Here is a 19,691-nt window from a genome sequence, read left to right as displayed (position 1 = left end):
GGGTGGGCAGTGCGTGGGGGGGTTGCACTCACGTTGAGGAGAGCAAAAGGTTTGCCTGGAAGATGTCTGTGCTGGTGTGTGCCAAAGCAGCACAGGCCTTTTGTCGGCTGTCGAGCTGCACCTTGTCATGGGGTTATGATGGGGCAGTTTGGGGTGAGGGGAGCGGCTACAGCTCGGGAGTGAAAAGGATGAGTGAGGCTTCCTCTTCTTCAGTGGTCTCTGCTCTTCTGCCCCCGTCCACCCTCACCTGCTGGCAGCACCAGCCCCAGCCAAGGCAGGGTCCCACAGTGGGGTGGGAAGGGGCAGCAGAGGCCCCCAGGGCAGGGAAGTTGCAGCAGGTGCCAGGTGTGAGGGCAGCAGGGACTGTGTATGCGGGTGTGCGTGCAGGCACCCCTGCCCCTTTGGGGTGACGCACCAGGCAGGCAAACGATGAACATGGGCTACAGGCGGGCAGGTGGCCGTTTGTGCCAGCGTCTGCAGCTGCAGTGGTGGCTGATGCGGGGTTTTACGGTACAGGATATGTCTAGTGAGAAAAGTCTGTCTTTGTCTCAAGATGAAACAAAGGTGCCAGCAGCCGAGTCCATGGGATTGTTCTGGAAATTGAGTATTTGCTGTGATCCAGTAGGTGACAGTGTTTCTGGGGTAGGAATCACCTCTGGCCATGGCTGGCCTCAGCATCATCCTGAAAGGGAAGATTTCCACATGTGGAAAATGGACAGCTTTTACAGTGGTCGTCAATCAAAAGCCTTTCCTTTTTCTCCCACTCTGTCTCCAAAATAAATAACCGCATTGAAATTGTAAGAGTATCTCTTTCCTTTTTTCCATATTAATTGATATACTGTAACAAAACGTGGTCCCAGCCGCTCTCCCGCAAACCAAACCTGTTGTGTGTGTAAACCTTATGATATTAATATCCTAACAGCAAAAGTTATGCCGTAAAGAAACTTTACATATGGGCTGAGAGCCTAGCAATGGAGGCCTGCTAGGTAGGAGACCAGGTCTGGTCTCCTGTGAAATACAGAGAGCTGACTCAATTACCCAGCACGCCTCTAAGAGTCAGGTATGAAGGAATGTAAAGTGCAGTATATGTTTCCCAGTTAACACGGTTTGCAAGCCCGGTGTCTGTGAAACGTTACCACAGCCACTTCTCAGTGAAGTGGGTCTCTTCCTAAGTCAGTATTAGACTCAGTAACGTGCCACCCACATGGACCATCTCCATTAAAAAAAATGAAGATGTTGCCTTCCCGCTTCTGAACCTGCCTGGTTGAAGGGTATGCGTGTCTGGGGATCCAGCAGACATCCAGGTGCTGCTGTAATGGAGAGCATAAGGCTTTGGGGCCCTTTCCTCGGGAGGGATCCACATTGCGCACCTCCCAGGGGAGCACTGCAGATCTCTGGCTACCAGTCATGTTGGAGGCAGGACCATTCTGCTCTCCCTGCTTCCACCAAGAAGAAAAAGAATTCAAGATTCATGGGGCCAGAAGGGGGAGCAAAAAATGTGTGTGCACACAAGAGTGTGTGTGTGTCTGTGTGTGTATTTATATACATATAGGCATACATATACAGAAAGACAGATACGTGTATACAGACATACATGATATTGCTCTGGTGGGAGCAGTTGGGAGAGGGAGACCTATCCCCTGATCCCCTATTTCATTGATCGCTACAGAGAGTTTGTTGGTGTTTTGCTGTGTTGTTTGTTTTTTTATGAAACAGATAATGGGAAAAAAAAAAATCTGCAAACAGTTGAGGCTTTTGGAGGCCTTGTCTGGTTAAAAGACGAGCAGCTAAAGGGTTAGGGATTTTGCGACTGCACTTCTGGGCTGGGATGCCTAACTTGTGCGTAAGTCCCTCCTCAGGCTGGAAGCCTGTGTGCGGAGCTGGGGCCCTCCTTGCGCTCCAGAGCCAGTGAAGTCATTCTGTTGACTCCAGTGAGCTTTGGATTAAATCCGTAAGCGTGCTGGAGATGTATTGTCCTGTGGGTGTATTGTGTAAAAAGAAACATAAATAACAAATAAAACTGTGAACACGAAAAGACAGGTGTTACCAGGTGCGATTGGCCAGGGCCAGATGAGGTGTGTGCTGAAGCTGTTTCTCAATGGTTAGAAATAGAAGAAACTTGGACAGTAAACACTGGCCGCCTTTAAAAGAAAAAGGTGCTTCTTATCAATAGCTGTTCAGTTGTTTGTTGGGATTTCCTATAAAGAAAAGCACCATTGTTTGGATGCATCTGATGCCATTTACTGCCACATGTTATTTGTAATGTACATATGGAAAAAGATGTGCAATATATTACCCCAAGGTGGCCTGTCTGTCTTGTAAATGGCTGGTACCTTTGAGATATAGGATTATTAAACACAGGAGAAACCTTCTAGTTGGTTACACAGAACAAAAGACTAACATAAAGCTGCAAATGCAGCTTTTAGGATCCCCTCTTAAAGAATCACAGAATGGTTTGGGTTGGAAGGGACCTTAAAGCTCATCCAGTCCAACGCCCCTGCCATGGGCAGGGACACCTCCCACCAGACTGGGTTGCTCAAAGCCCTGTCCAACCTGCCCTTGAACACTTCCAGGGAGTGGGCATCCACAACTTCCCTGGGCAACCTGTGCCAGTGTCTCACCACCCTCACAGTAAAGAGTTTCTTCCTAATATCGAGTCTAAATCTACCCTCTTCCAGGTTAAAACCTCTTCAGACAGAAGAAATGAAGGATGGCACGGGGCAGTGAATGTTTTTTTTGTTGCTTTTGTCTTTCTAGCTCTCAGGATATGTCAGTAGAAAAGCGTGTTTTAATGCATGCACTCCGTCTTCAGCTTGGCACTTAACGCCATACCCCATGTGCAAATCTTATTAAAGCATCATAAATGGCTCTGCCAAAGTTGCTGATTGCCGTGTAGGTGGCAATGCTTTGTGGGACCTCAGCGTGGCTGCCTGCAAGATCTCCCTGTCACACAGGTTCCTGCAACCAGCAGGAGCGCTGGCTGTTGTAGCCACTGCCTCCTTTACGTTGTGGCTGCCTGGTGTGTTGTGGAGTGACAAGTTTATTAGAGGCTCTGTAGTAGTAGAGAAGAGAGCATTGGAGTTAGTCACAAGTGTGTGTTACACAACGAGTTGGACCATGTGTGCTTTGAGTCTGTTCTATGGGGCTATGTCTTACTCTCAGGTCTGAAGTTTGGTTGAAATGTCTTTGTTATTTACCTGTTTATTTTGAATTGGTTCTGTAAGTTGACTATTTTCAGGATGCAATTCTTTGTATAACAAGAAAAAAAAGAAGGAAAGAAGCATGCTGAAGAGCAGGCTGGAAGGGGATATAGCTGGTGGAGCATAAATTTTAGGCACTAAACATCGCTGTTAATGGTGTCTGGAGATTGTTAATACCCTTACAATACACAGCATCATGGGTTTGTTCGAAACTTAGAAAAAGCAACAGATGGGGACTGCCTGCACAGAGGCTGTATGTGGTGATTTATCGCAGCAGGCAGCTAAATACCACGTAATTGCTTGCTCATTCCCCCCCTCCCCAGTGGAGTGGAGGAGAGAATTGGAGGAGAAAGGCTGGCACAGTCATGGGTTGAGATAGAAACAGTTTAATGATTGAAATAAACTAAAGTAATAATAATAAATTGTAATAATAACAATGATAATAGAACACATGAAGTTATACTCAGCCCATATAGTAGTCGTGGGCTGCGCGCTCCAAGCAGTGAAAGTTGTATAAAAGATAACAAACACTGCAAACACCGCGGCTCCAGCAAAAATATGACAGTCACAACAAGCCGGGGAGTAGGCCTTGGGAGCAGAACGATGGGTGAGACCCTCCAGACATCATGACCATCCAGGAAAGAGAATCGTCCCCAGCAAACTCCCCAGTTTATAGTGCACATGATGTTTATGGTATGGAACACTTCTGTTGGCCAGCTTGGGTCATCTGCGCTGGTTTTTCCTCCTCCTAGCTTCTGCACCTGGGTAACTCAAAACTGCTAATGACTTCGATGGCTATGGCAATCTGCATACCAGGGCTGGCCAGAAACTAGAACAAATGTCTTTATCAGCTTTGTTCCCATCGACTTGATTGCTGTAGTCTTCTCAAAAATGCAGCTTTCCTGAATAGAAAATTGATTCTGTGAATCTATCCCAGAGAAACCAGGACACTATTATTAGCTTGTGGTTCTGGTGGAAAATAAATGCAGCTTTCAAAGATTTTCGCATAGGTCAGGATACAGCAATATTGTACTTTGGCCTGATAACATCTTAATTGCGTTACAAAAGGAATAAGAGGAGAACCAGCTCATCTCTGCAATTTTGTGGTACTTGGTATAATGTATGCTTTCTGATTGACAACTTAATGGCTTCATTTCATTTTTTAGAGCCTGGTGTTTGAGCTACAGAAGGACTGGCTTGGCAGTCGGTTGTCGCACTTGGCATCTTTTGACTTTGACGTAGGGAACATTGGATGTGATGCAGCCAGTGCGGGGGAAATAACTGTGTTTGTCTTGCAGTGATGGGTTCCCTCTCTGGGCATACAACCTAACATTCCTGGGAGCCGTGCTCAGCTCTGGGCGCTTCTAATCCAACATATGGCTTCCTCCTCGAGCTGTTCAAGAAAAACATATAGAAGGAGATAGAAGTCCCATTGGGTTTGTGTATTCAGGGACATTTTTGATGTAAAGAAGATAAAAAAGCCCAGGTGAGAGAAGCAACGTCATGTTGAAAATTCAGCCAAGAAAGCATCATTTTAAACAACAATATTTACATGAATGCCGTAGTCATATGGTTTTGTCTGATTCTGTTCTTTTATTGCAGTTCTTTATTCTGTTCAAGAGTTAAGGCCAGGTATGGGGAAGGATTTAGAAGTCTCAAGTGGACCTTAGGTGGAACGTAAGTGTGCATCCTTTAAGTGCCTCCGTAACCAGAACGGTGGCAGAAGTCCTTGGTTTCTTGCTGTTCCTTGCCCAAGCCAGCTGGGAGCTGCTCCTGCCTTGAGAGAGGGGAGCTGCTGAGCATGCTGTGGAGGACACTGTTCCCAAGACCCTCTGTGCCCTGAAACCAGCACTCATCCTCTGTCCCTGCTGTTGTCACTCATGTGGCATCCTCACGTGCAAATGTAGCTGGGGAGAAGTCCACACTTCTCCTGGTGGCACTTTGGCTAAGCCCTTTCCTGAGGTAACAGGAAATTTGCCTATGAGACCTTATCCAGCCTGGCAGGGGGAGTTTACATCCACATCTCCAGCATCTCTGGAGGCTTCACCTGACAGATGGCTGCTGGTTTTGTGGAGGTATCCTTCATTTTGGCAACAGGGCTCCTCCCTCTGCAGAGGTGAGATCTCATTTGGTGGAGCAGGAAGAAACGCGGTGTCTAATTCCCACTATCCAATGTGTTTTCTCAGGTAACTGTCTACAGCCAAATGCATAAACACTTCTTGGACCAGCAACTAGACTCCAGGTTTCCCTTCTCCTGGGTTGGCTGCCCTAGTCACTGAGCCTCCTCATTTTTTCCTTTTGCCTAGTAAATCATTAATTTTCTTTGCTCAGTGGCACGCCTTGGAAAGGAAATGTGGAGAATCACCATGCCCTGTGATGGTCCGTAGCCCATTCATGAAGGCAAGGGATGTCAGATGCTAGAGGTTGTGGGTATCAGTGTGACACAGGAGCCTTCCTGTGCTTCTGCATGGGGTACCAGCCAAAATCTCATCCCTTGAGGGCTCTGGAGTTGCTCTTGCAGCAGCTTGGCCTGGCATCCACCTGCGCAGCACATTGCTTCTCTTGCAAATCCTGAGCAAAAGCATCTCGCTCATCCGGTGGAGGACAGTGCCTGGCTTGGAGCTGGATGCCCTGCGCTGGAGCACAGGCACTCTGAGTTTTTTACCAGTGACATGCGGCCTTGTAACGACTCAATCCCCAGCGGGGCTAACCCCAAGTCGCTGTTTGACTGGTAAAAGGAAACTATCTGAAATCCACTCAGTTAAATAAATGAATTGGCAGTTTCAAGTGTTGCACCTTCTAGGTCCTTTGCCAGTTTTTGTGGCTTTGTGGGTTTATAATCGAATTCTCAAAATATTATAAAAATATTTTTCTTTTTGCTGTTGCTGAAGAATGAGACATTCATTTTGCAGAGGATCTGTGCTGAAGCAAGGAGTAGAAGGGCTAGGGCAGAAAGAGAAAATGATTGTGGTTCTCCAGTCCCTTTCATTTATAATAGCTTCCTCCGTAACTTGCAACAGTGTTAGGTTGTGCATTTTCTCAGAAGTCTTGTCTTTTCTTTTTTTTCTCTTTTTTTTCTTTTTTTTTTTTTTTAAATATATGTATTGATCATGACCTTTAAAATTTCAGAACCAGGGGGTCTCGGTTATGGAGATGATGTCATTTGCCTTGATCTTGCAAAGAGCCGTAAAGTTCAAACAGCAATCCTATTAAAAAGTTTTACTTTACTTTCAATATTGAGAAAGAGGTTAGTCCTGTGCCTGCATTAACACAGGCCTCTCTCGAGCTGCTGCGTTAGCTCTGCTGGGCAGTAAGTAGCTTAGTTTTTCGAGTATGTAGCTTGAAATTTGGAACCAGTAATCCACGAAGAAAATCCGGTTAAATTTTTCTGCCGAGGCACGAGTGTTTCTCCAATGGCAAAGCACGGCTCTAGCAGGAGAATCACAAGACCGATGCAGTGATGTGTGAAATTGCATGTGGAGCAGCAGCATTTTCTCAACGGCCAGATACCATGGCCTGGGCTTCCTGAGGCAGCACAGGAACTTTGTACAGCGTTGCCAGCAGACATTAAGCCCTTGTGCCCAATACAGGCATTCTTGACGAGATGGTCATCTTTCAGTGGGTTGGACCTGCAATGGTGGAGAGAGGTGGATGTAGAAACAGGAGCAGTGCTCACGTGTCACTCCGAAAACCTCTGATGTGGTTTTGGTCTCACGTGATTGTTCGTGCCTGATGCACTGACGAGCCAGCCTCACGGTCTGCCATCGCCAGTGGGGGATGCCAAGCCTGGGGCCTGGGGCCTGGGGCAGGACCGGCTGAAGTGGCAGCTCTTCATACACCGCTCTGCTGCCAGCAATCTTGCTGTGTCCGTGTGTCCCCTCTCGCTCCTCAGCCGCCTTGCCAGGCTACCCCACATTGTTTTAGTACTGCTGTCCTACCCTAGGGGCTGCTGGCGAGGCAGTGGGCACTCACTCCTGGCCTGGGGTCTGGGCAACTCCAAACTGTGTCAGCAGCCTCAGCAGTCGAACTGTCATAGCTAAAAACCAGCATGATAGGTCTGATTAAATAACAACTCTCCTGTTGCAAAGTGAATTTTTATTTTATGGCTATTGTATTTCCATCTGTTTTAGTGACCGGGGCACCGGCAGGGCACACCTCCCTCTCCTATGGTGTACACATTTGTAATCGGCAGGTGTCCCGTTCTTTGTCTTTCTGCCTCATGGAGGGCTGGCGGTCCCCAGCTGTCTGCAGGCCTTTCTGACCGTCCCTTTCCATCACCACTGCTGGTGGTGAGCATTGAGTGCAGAACGTGGTCCTGAGCACTGCCAACCCAGCCATTGACCACAGCCTGTGCTGGGTCTGGCCTTCCCCACCTCCCTCCCTGGCCTGTTTTAGTTTCCTTCACATCCTGGCAAGGGTGGAGCCCAGCTCTGTTTGGTTTGTTAGCTTTTTAAAAATAATTTGTTTATGAGCACCTCGTGGCTGCTCCCGTACCTGCTGATTAAGTAATAATCATCATAATAATACTTGTGAATCGGTGGCAGCAAAATACTGATTATTTCTGGAGGCAGCACAGGCCTGTTTTGTTTTCCATTTCATATATAATAATAGGATAGATGAAGGTGTGCGGTGCCATAAATCTTCTCTTCCCCAGCAGGATAACATCCAGGCCTTCTTGGCAAACACTAATGCTGATGACAGATTTGAGGGATTTTTATTTTACTCTGGCTTTCAGTCTCATTAACAATCTGATGGCTTTTTTTTCTTCCCATTTTTTTTTTTTTGGCTCCTGAAAGACTATGAAACCAGATAACTTTTCCAAATGCATCTAAAAGTCTGGAATTTATTTTCTGTTATTTTATCCTATTGTTAGTTTGCTGTCGTAATTATTGTATATCAATAGATTTTGCTAAATCCCCCTCGCTGGAAAGTTCCTTGTGGGTTTCTGGATTTTACAGTTAATGAGTAAGAAAACAAACCTGATTTTAGAAAGTGTTGCCATTGACTTCAATAGGAACAGGAAGAGGCACTTAATTGGACAATTGTAGTTATGTTTACTTCGTATATGCGGCAAGAAAAATAAGATCAAATGAAAAACTCACAGCTTTTCAATTAATGGAGGAAAACAGCCTGTTCTGCAATGCATTATTAACCTTTGAGAGATTAATTAAACTGTTTTTGTGGGAGAGCTTTGAGAGGAGGTACTGGGTTGCATTCAGGAAACTGTTAGGTATTTATCAAGGTAAGGAGAACACTTATGTTCAAATGAAAATGCGTGGAAGGGCAGTCAAACACCTTGATAGAACAGGGGGTAAATTTAACGTCAGCTGCTCAAATGAGATCACCAGGTACTGAGCCTTTCTCTGGGGAATTCTATTTTGAAATTATCTGTTACACTGCTTCTGCCCCCCAGCACCTGGTGCTGGTTGGTGACTGGGGATACTGGGATGGATGCACTGCTGGTCTCATCCAACTGGGGAAATCATCTTGCTTCTGCATGTGTTTTGTAAAACTAAAGGTAATTGTAACTGCACTTGTGTCGCTAAAAGCACCTGAATTTAGTCCTGTGCTGACTGAAGGTCTGTTATGAATTGCCACATTTAGAGTTAGTTAAAAGAAATAGCACCCTTCAGTGCATACATAATTTTATTTCTGTTTTATTTTATTGGAGCATTAAAAGGATTATTCAGTTTTGTTGGTTGAAAAGGCAACTCAGTGGTTTTTGGGGTTGTTCCATGAGTAGTTTAGGTAAGCGGACCAGCTACAATCAAAAAGAAAAGGCCCCATTCTTCCCACATAGTGATTGAAAGAGGCTGTCACACAGTTGTTTGAGAAGGCAACTGAGAGTCAAAACTTAACTTCCTCTTCTTGGGTCTAGTACTCAGTACACCATAGGATATGGGGCAAATCATTAGTATCTCTGTTTGTCAGTTAAACCAGCTTTGAAACATGTATTCTTGCTAGCTATACATCACACCAGGTCTGGGAAATGCATCATTGCCCACCATGCTGCTATGAGTCGGGCTAATGTTTTTTAATTAGAAAAAAAGTCATGCAAGGTACAATGTTGAACAAAATGTCCGTCGTGGTCATTTGAGGCTTAGCATATAATTCAAAGCTGTAGCATTACATTTTGTCATTGCTGGAGCTGAGTAGCCTGGGAAGGAGCAAAGTGAGTCAGATTGTGAAACTACCTGGGGGTGAGATTTGAGTGGAGATGGGAGGTAGAAGAAAGCAAGAAAAAAAAGATAAATGGAAATTAGGCTTAAACGTTTTTGGCTCCACTGTTTGGATATGTTTAGCAATGCTTGTGATGGAAACAGATGAAACAGATCAGTTTCAGGTGTTGATTTCTAGTTTTTATTTAGGAAAAAGGTGATAGGTGTGAGAAATGGCAACTGGCAACGTTACTGTTTTCCTTTATGTATCAGCACAGTTAATCAAGTGTTTCATGAAGGACACTGTCCTTCCTTTTCTGCTCCCATGTTATGTGCATGTAAAAGCTGTCTGTGGCACTTCAGGGGAAGGATCAATAAGCTGTGTTACATGCACCTGTAAGAGGTATCTTCATGCGCATATATTGCTTCCATTCACAAGCTTCATTAAGTGTTCACATATAGGCAGAAAAATAATTTTTAAAACTTTTTTTTTAAAATGAAGTAGTAATCAAGCCTTTGGGCTTGACTATGTAGTTGAAGTTACCTTTAACTGCCTTTCTGAACTGAGGTTTAGAAGACAAAATTCCTTTTGTGTCTCTCTCTCTGGAGAGACTTGAGTCACTGCGAAGTCTGGGTAGAACCTTGAACAGGAGGGCAGTGAAATGCCCCCCCTGTGTGGTATGGGACAGTCCTGTAGCATGTCTTTGCAATAGAACAACTATTGCCAACTTTGTCTCTGAAAGAAAGAACTCCTTTCTTAAAAAGAAACTCATCACATGTTCTGACTATGTGTTATAAAATGTAGGAGAGGACCCTATTTCTAATCTTTTTTCTAAAGAAAACAGAATTAAAAATAATTCAAAGACAAATTCAAATACAGTAGTAAATGAGTTGGCATTTCCACTAGCAGAATAAGATGGTCAGTGTTAGTAAATACTAACAGGTTAGTAAAATCTGTTGAACTTCTCAAGACTGTGTGCAGAGCTCAAGTAAAAAAGAACATGGAAAAAATTTAAGTAAAAACTCCCTCGTTTATAACAGAAGCAAATCCTACGTCGTGCTCCAAGTGCCTGCACGTTTTAGCTCAAGTTAGACAAATCCAAAGCCCCTCTCCTGAATTCATCTGGCAAATCACCGTAAATCACACTGTCTAAATATCTAATCCACAGCCTGCTGCTGGATGCAAAAGGTCCCAAACATAACCAAGAGGGAGGACTAATGCCCGTATTATTTTCAGGTTCCAGCTTGACCTGGCCTTTTCTCCGTTGTCGAGATCTGTAATAAATAGCAGTGCTGCCATGAAGCCAGGGCGAGGGAAAGGCTTTCCTCCTTGTGGGCTGGAGTGTGGCGGTGGGGTGCACCAGCAAGGGAGGGAATAAAACTGGTTGCTTGAAATGTCAGGTGGCAATCAAGGCTGCAAGTGAAGGAGCCGGCCTGGAGGCTGTTCAGGCTCCTGCAGTAGCTCACGGCTGTCTGCGAAAAATTCCTGCAGTAGAAAATCCACATATTTGGCTCTGGACTGAATGTGTGAAATCCTTGCCCGGTTGGAGTCAGTAGCTATTTTTTTCCAGTACAGACACTAAAACCGGTGGTATCCAGCCTCATACAGTATGTGGGCAGACCCAAAAAGGGATCTGTAAAGTGTCGTACAAAGCCTTGGTTATAGTGGATGGTTGGGCACGTCTGTTCAGCAGTGGAAAACTGGAGCAAGGCTGCCTCAAGTTTTGCCTTGAGAGCGCTCCTCAGCTTCCCTGGGCATCCTCGCTGTGAGGGGAACCTGGCCTGGGATGCCACAGACGTGCCTCTGACAGTGCCTGCGTGGGCCAGGGGTGGTGGTGTCCCACCAAGACCACAGTGGCTTTCTAGAAATTGGACCTGTTCCGCTTCAGCCAGTAAAGCCATGACTCAGCCCCAGGGGCAAGCGGATGAGCCTCTTTGGTGCTTTAGGACCACGAGACGGGGAGCTTCCGCCTCTGCTCTCCAGCCTGGGTGGCATGAGCCACAGGGAAATCTGTCAAGGCATCTCTTCGTCCCATTTTTCGTATCAGCTGAAGCTGATCCTTTCACAAGGGAATAGTGTATTTATTTTGGAAGCAATTGGAATTTTTTTCCTTTTTACAATTATTTTATTTTATTTTCCCCAACCCAGTGAGAAGGATGTTTGGGGCATGGTAACACATCCTGCAGGCTGGGGCTTTCGTGGGAGTTTAATGGTTGAAGGAAGAGGCGGCACTGGCATGCTGTTAGGCTGTGTAAATGGGCTTGTTTGGGTTTGTTTTAGAAAACTTGCTCTCTTTTTTCCCTCTCTGCTCCCTTCTCTCCCCCCTGCAGACACAAATGCATCATTCTCACAAACGAAACTGTTTAATTTTAATAACTGGCCTAGAGCTAAAACCGACAGTGGGAGAGAAGCTGTTTGGTTTTCAGTCGCTGACAGCTGGAATAAACTACCTGTTCATTTGCACGGGATGGACAGCCAGCTTGTTTGGTTTTGAGGACACTTTGATCCCTAAAGAAACTCCTCTCAACAAAAGAAAAATAAAATAAAATTACTGGAGCTGTGGCAGCTTGGTGTTACTGGCTGCTGTTTATACATACAGCTCTAAGTATGATGGAGAAACACTGTATGCAGACATCCCTTGTCTCTGTAGTTCAGGTTCTTCTGTTGAAGGTAGCTCCTCATCATGAAGAGTCACTGTCACCAGTGCCTTGGGAGAGACTTGGGTCCTGCTAGAATGAGTTTCCTGTGATCAGGGTCCCTACCAAGCTGGTTTGACAAGAGCTCTTCAGCATAGCTAAATGGCCTGCGTTCTCAAAACCCTGCCTTGAAGTGACGAAGGCTAGGTGATTAGTTAGATATTAAATAATTTTGCAATGACTGGTTTTACCTCTGGCTCCACAAGAAAGTCAGCCTTCTTTTTTTTGCCAGTTCTCAGAAGAAAATGGCAGCACTCCCATTTCCTCTTCTCATCCCTCAGGGCCTGCCACCCTTTTTATTTTTATTTTTTTCCTCCCAGGGCCATTAGACAACATGAAAATTACTGTTAATAGGACCAGAACAATACTGCATTCCCAGTGGGATCATTAGGGTCAAATCCATCGTGTGCCAGCCCTCAGTGTGATACTAATTTTGGCTGTGTCTGCCCCAGGGTTTGGAGGTCAGGCGGAAGGCTTCTGTGAAGCACGAGCCTGAGCAGGACCTGTCCCTGCCCACAGCGGTCTCTGGCCAGGCTGTGCCTGGGGACTCTCCTGACCTGTCCCCCGAGTAAGGCAGGTGCACTATGAGGCACCAGCTCTGTGCTCTACCTCTCCTGCAGCCATATTGAAGGTCCCTCAGAAAAGATGAGTCCTCCCCTGGGCAGAGACCCTGCAGACTGCTTCCCTCCCTCCCTTCCCAGGCTGCTCCAGAGAGGCATCTTTGTGTTTCAGAAATAAGAAGGCACCATGTGGCTCATTTTGACATGAGCTCCTACTTGAAATATGGCGATACCTGATAGCAGAAGGGTGGCCATGGAGCTGGGCTTGCCAGAGGGCAGCCGGCAGCCCTCGTCCACCTTGAGCTTTGGTGTGGCGTCTCCAGAGGGCAGGGACAGGTTGGGAGGAACTGTGGAGAGGATGCTTTGCCCTCACTTCTCCCTCCTCTGCACCAGACCCTTCCTTCTGGAAACCCTGGGAGTCCTGCCCTGGAGTGACATGCTGACAATAAACGTTAGCTCTGTGAACTACAGGGGCTGTTGGCCACAGTCCAGGAGGAAAGGTAGGGCAGCTGCCTTCAGACCTTGGTCTTGGACTAGTTTCTGTCTCTGCCTTTGCTTTACAGTTGTGGGATTTTGTCAGTGGAGTTGTTGGGGAGGGGGATTAGTGCATTTGCAGAGGTCCTTTTCTAACGCCTTTTGCAGGGAGGTGGCTGTAGTTATATTGAAAAGTGACTATAAGGAAGGAAAGAGAAATGCGCCTCCAGCATCACTGACTGAAGTAAAAGCAGAGTACATTGAATGTCTCCGTCAAGACTGGGGTTACGAGTTCCCTGTTTCTCCTACAAGACTTGCTGAGGGGCTGTTACCCCTGCTGCAGGGCAAGGGCTGAAATCACTGCCTTGCTTGCACTTTTGGAAATGGCAAGTCCCTGATGTCCTGTCTTCACCCTAGGTTTTTGTGGATGCACAACATGTAAAAGGAATGCTTTGAATTTTATAAAGTACTTCAAGTAGTGGTTTGAGTATTTTCTCTTCCCCCCCCTCTTTTTCACCTTGCCAAGGATTCTGCTAGCTCCCCAGTGCTGCAAACCCAGATGTGCTTACCTTTAAGAGGTAGCAGTAGCCTCACTGAGGTCTCTGACTTCTAGGGAAGCAGGATGAGAGGGCTGAAGAAGAAAGTGAAACTCTCTAAAAACAAAAATGCAACAGAGCAGCCTCCTTTCGTTTTCCCGACTGCGTATAATGCAAAAAGTAAACAGTTGGCACAAATGACTAATGCAGGTTTGCCAGGGGGGTGATCAAAAGCATGCTGAATTCAGCAATATGTTTTGCACGCATTTCAATGGGGTTTTGCATCAGACCCGTAGCAAGGTAGGCAAGAATATTTTTTAAATAAAAATGTCATTTAAAAAAATGTGGAAAATTCTCCTGTTCTACCTCCTACATGTTTCTATTGTCAAACAGTCACTGATCTTATTTTAGACTTGACCTTCGTGTTCTTTCCACAGCACACAGGCTGAATGACATGTTATTCAAGTTCTCAGACAATATTATGATATATCTGCTTTTATATTTAGCTGTAACTTTCATTCTCTTTATAAACAAACCCACCTAATGCAACACCACCTATCCAGGGAAAGTATTTCCATTCCCTTCGGTTTAATTTGGACAAATTTGGCATGAAAACATTCAATAGTTCCATAATAACCTTTGCAACAGGATGCCTGCTGTGCTGACATGCAGGTCTAGAGCGACTTGTACCATGTGCCAGGAAATTGCATTCTTAAGAAAAATCTAGACATAAATTCTGAACAATCAACACTTAAATTTTGAAAAGTCTGGCAGCAAGCTGTTATCTGCCTCATGGGTTTTCGCTTTAATAGCGTTTTACTTTGTGAGCTCTACCTCTCCGTCCTTTATGCAGGCTGTATGCCTCTGGCCCAAGCAAGCTGAGCTCTGTAAAGTGGAGAGCGGAGGGCAATTAGTTGTTTCTCTCTTGTTGTTCTTGTGTGCCTGTGTGCTCCAGCACTGCACCTTGACACAGCAGGGGGGTGAGATTTCTTACCAGAAGAAAGCAGAGCTTAGCTGGAAGTTACACAAAAGGGCATTTAGCTCTCAGTGGGCATTCACGCAACGGGAGTTTGCTGGGTTGCAGTGCAGTTCAGCCTTGCCTCCCAGCCTGGAGAGCTGGAAAGGGGATGGGAAGAGATGAAGTAACACCAGACCCAATTGTCCTAGATCAGCTGGGGATGTCCTTCACTCTGGGTCAAGCCAGTTTGCTGAAATATGAGGGGAACGAAGAACAGAGTGATGCCAGGCTGAGAAAAAGCTTTCCCTGCCTTGAGGTCTCTGAGCACTTTGGTCTTCTTGCTGATCTCACTGGAAGTGGGGCCAGCAAACAGCATCATGTGGATGCCCATCTCCCAGAACTGCTGCTGGCTTGGCTGGAAGGTTCCATGACTCTCAAACCTGCATTGCTCCTACTTAAGGGAGCAACAGCATGGCTGGAAGACCTTCACTTGTCTTTCTGCCAAGACCTTCTAGATGAGCATCGACTATTACAGCAGCAACAAAAGGGTGGTTGTAGGCAGGCGTAACTGCATCCATGGACTGCACCACTAGGACTTTGCAAGAAAAACTGACAGAACACACGCGCTCCTTGGGAAAGAAAAACCCCACTGTTTTTTGCGATCAGTTCAGTAAAGCGACCCGCCAGTTTAATCAGCAAAACATTAAATGGGATTCTAGGAGGAGGCAGGGACAAAGAGGGGATGTTCCATGGCTATGAACTCGAAGCAAAATGAAGGGCTGCGAAACCGTGTGAACCGAACCTCATCAGGGAAGGCTTACTAAAACTTGAGCCAGGAAAAATTATAGAGCTCTATAAATAGCTAAATTGAATGCGCTTGTCTGTGTGTGGATGCACACATCTATCTATGAGGTCATGAGTGTAAAAGAAATACAGTAGTACATCATGTGTTGGGTTTTTTTTAAGTAGTGGAAAATGTTTTAATGATTTTTTTTTTCCTAGAGACAGTACATTATGTTCAGTCCTTAAGGCCAAAAACACAAAGTGCCTATTTTCATGAGGAATCCTACAGAAGGAGGAAGGGAAAGTATTATGCAGTGTAGCAAGGGTATAGTAGCCATTCCACAGTGGTTACACATCCAAGCAAAGCCTGCACTAGAAAACTGAAAAATATATTAGAAACGGAAAACAAGATGTGTGAAGTGTTTCCTATTCCCTCCCCACACTTAATGACAACCAAGCAAGCAGGGAGGCGGTTGTGGAGTTTAAATTTAACCCTTTGTATTTGATAATAAGACTGTATTTCAGTGGCAGACAGCAAGCATGTTATGTACATGCTAGATTGAGGATTTCCTCTGCTTATTAATTTTGCTCCCTCAAGACTTTCAGTTATTTTCAGTATGTTAAAATAGTCCAGACACAAACCAGAAGTGACTGGAAGCACTAAATAATGAAGAAGACGTTCAGGAATTAAGGTAGCTGAAATGAATCCCAGTCTGAAAGGCTGCTTAATTAAAGTACAAAACTGGTTTTAGTTTTATACCAACAATTTCTGATTCAAAGTTTGACTGCCCTGTTACCTTTTAATACCTTTCATTCATCCTGTGATGGTCAAATGATGAATGAAATCAGTCTTTTGGGAAAAAAGAGAAAGGCTCTTTTTCATATGGAATTCAAGTGAATTAAAGATTCTGTACAGTTGTTCAATTTGATTCAAGAGCAGGACACAGTCTGGAGTGTAATGCCCTCATACCACAAGGGAATCAGATTTGTATTCCAGTCTCCTTTGCCGGCTTGTTTAATCGTTTATGATAACATCAGTAGCTTGGTAAATGATGTAATGGGAGTTAAATCAGGATGACCAACATAAACATCTGTCAGTGCATGTGAACATTTGATGTACGACCCCAGGGCCCCGTGCCGCAGTCAGTATCTTGGCAAACAGTCCTTGGACGTCAGCGTCACTCGAGGTTGCAGGATTGCGCGCTGGAGAGGATGTGTGTTGTCTGCTCTGTGCTCATAGCAAGGATTTGGGTGCATGATCGGGATGGTTGGTATCGGGTGTATCATTCGGCAGCGTGTCCCCTCCAAATTCTTACCATGGACCAAACTCACCCCAGTGCTGTGGGCCAGGGCAAGGCATCGGCGTCATGGTGCTTCTCCCAGTGAGCCTCAGCTGCATTAGGCTATGAGCAGGCTTGTGCTGGTCCTCTGAATGCAGGGGAGTTTTGCAGAGATAACTGATGTCATTCTGGGTAGCCACATAGACTGAGATTCACAGTCTGATTTGTACCAAAAAAAACAGCCTTAGTGTTTTGTGACCTTAATATCAGAAGAATCATTTCCTAGGCTTGGATTATACTGAGTTTATTTTCATTCAAAACCATCTTGTCATCTTGTTCTTGCCTGGATTTGTGATTTTCTGAAAGCAAGCTGGCCAATGTGTTCATGTTCCTCATTAATCTTTTTTTTTTTTAATGAGAGTCATATGGGAAGCTAATAATATCGAATATGGACAAATGTGTAGGTTATTGCATGTGCATGTCTTATGCAGAAATGTACAGAAAGGATCTGAAAAAAAAATGTGTTGCAGAGGGAGCACAGAGCTAAGGGAACTCTGCCTGCTATGTCTTGGATTAAATTGTCCTTTGAAGGCAAAGTCTTTGGTACCACAGGTGAGAAACGCCTCAGTGAGGGGCTCAGGGGGGCGGATGGCTCTGGCTCCCCTGTTGTCAGCAGGAGCCTCAGTGTGTGCAGCGACTGGGCATGAAAACCGTGGTTGGTCCCATGTGCCCACCTGCCCCCAGAGCAGCTTTGCTTTAATGCGTGGAGTTACGGGAAAGCTCTTTCCATTCATGCTGCATCCTTGCTGTTATAACCGTGGTTGTTTTCACACAAAAAATAGGCATATTTAGCTATTTTACTCCTTTTTAATCACTTCAAGGTGCTGCATGCTTATAATTTACTTCAAAAGAAGTCTTTTATTGGTCTTGAATAAGTACATGAAGTTGCAAAATGTAGATATCTTATTGCCCTGACTTTTCAAAAGAGAGCTGGCAGCATCCCTCGGTTTTTATGATGAATATAATCTACAGTCTGTTTGCAACAAGAAGGAGTAAGTTATATATTCCAGAGTTATTAGGATTTTTTGGAGAGGAAATGCAAGCCATTCAAGAATGCAACTTAAGCTCCATTACTTCAAAATAAATTTACAGCAAGAAATATAAATACAGGCTAAAATATTTTATCTCTTCAAAGAGGCACTACCAAATTTAAAAGATCGTAATTAGCTGGATATGTTGAAATGAAAAGTGCCAGAACAGCACATGGATATTCTAAATGAGAATGGAGACTGAAGAAAGAAACCACCCCTCCTCACCCGCAGATGTGCGCACGTGCACCACAGATGCCCAATTTGTTTTTTACTATGTATGCTGTCAAGTGCATACTGTCATGTTCCCTGTTTAATCGGTTTCCTCTTTTATTTGTGTGCTGTTTTATATAAAAGGAAATCTGCTTGTAAAGTCAGCCTTTTTAATAATTCATTCAAAAATGATTAGAGTTCAAGAGGAAAGTTGTTTCTTTAAACGACTCAGCCAAACAGGAAAAAAGCCACGGGTATCAGAGAGTGAAATTCACTTCTGCCTACATAATATATTGTATATTTAAATTCCATGTTCAGACCTAAAAATTAGGCTTAAAGTGGAATGTCAGAAGTTATCATGTCTATTTGGGTCCTCCTTTCCCCTCCGTTTGGGCAAGTCTTGCTTGTTGTAAAGCTACAAAGATGCTTTCTTATGCAATGAGATAAGAAAGATTATTTTTTTTTTTAGTCTTTACATATATTGCATCTTCCCAAAACAAGCTGAAAAATCCAAATTGGAATTTTTCTTTTTTCCTAGCAGTGATTTTCACCTTCTCTTTAGGCTCTGCTCTACTAAGTGGTCCAGCAGCATCCCTGAGAGATGGTCATTATTTCCAGCTGAGCGCTGTTGTGGTAGGGGGAGGACCAGGTGCAGTAGGGTATTCACTCCAGGAGAGCAGAGGTGCTGATCGGCTCCTGCGCAATCCCTGTTTAAACAAATGAAAGGGTGCTGACCGATTTGGCGACGTGACATTTGGAGGCTGGCAGAGGGATAGTGTGAGTGAGTCAGTGGGTGGGCAGGGAGCGGGACCAGCTGGGCTTCAGCCCTTTGGGTGATTGCGCCTGTGCCCTGGGAAAGTGCTTGCAGTGCCTTTTTCTCTTCATGTTTTCCCTCCTTTCTCTTGTGCAACAAAACAACTATCAAGGGCCTGGATTCAACAATGTGCTTAGACCCGAAACTTCCCTTTGAAATCCCTGTCAACACTTTCCCAGCATTCAACTAAAGCAGTGAAATCAACAGGGCGCAACGACACTGAGGCAGAGATGGGAGCCACACATTGTACTGACTCCATTCTCCAGAACTGTCCATGTGGCCCCAGAAATCTTCTTTCTATTAATGAGAACATTTCCTTCAACAGCTTTGCTTTCCAGAAGCAGCCTAACCAGCCGTGACCCGTGTTTCCAGTATTTGCTGGGGCCAGTTTTGCGAGTGCTGCTCAAAGCTTGTGTGGTGAGACACAAACACCTTTCTATTTCAGGGAGGCTCAGCTGGGCTGGCTCTCACTCCCCCCATGTAAAACTAGTATGTTTGCATGTGCTTCACGTGTGTGCCATCCTTGGGGATGCTGGCATGCCTTGTGCTTTGTCTCTTGTCCTCCTGAAGACACACTTGAATGAGTGGAGCAGTGGTATCCAGGTCTTTCAGGTATCATGATGCCACTTAGATGCAACTGAAAACCAAAAGGTGATAGAGGTGTGAAGAAGAAGAAAGATAGTGCTTGTCAGATAGCACCCTGAGCTCAGCAGATCTGAGAATATTTATAGGTCAACGTTGCAGGTACAGTCAGGATGCCTTGATCAGGGGAATGCGTTATTTCGTTTCTTGAGCTGGAACAGCCTTAATCCAGGCCCCTGGTATCATATGAGCTGGTTCAAGTCTAAGCTCTAGGCATCTCAGCATGGGAAGGAGTTTGGTGAGTCCCAGAAGCATCATTGGGGTGTATCCACCATGAGGAAAAGGCTG

General features: G+C 45.1%; 1 protein-coding gene across 1 annotated transcript in view; it reads left to right on the top strand.

Annotated features, from left to right (window-relative positions):
• The window catches only part of BCL2 (B-cell CLL/lymphoma 2), a 92,453-nt gene that overhangs the window by 676 nt on the left and 72,086 nt on the right, over positions 1 to 19,691 (top strand). The gene's annotated exons all lie outside the window — the stretch shown is intronic.

This window comes from Mesitornis unicolor, unplaced genomic scaffold, assembly GCF_000695765.1.
Source record: "Mesitornis unicolor isolate BGI_N332 unplaced genomic scaffold, ASM69576v1 scaffold18703, whole genome shotgun sequence".
NCBI classification, from domain to species: Eukaryota; Metazoa; Chordata; class Aves; order Mesitornithiformes; family Mesitornithidae; genus Mesitornis; species Mesitornis unicolor.
The sequence above is the reverse complement of the archived record's forward strand: the minus strand, read 5'-3'. Positions and strand labels throughout refer to the sequence as shown.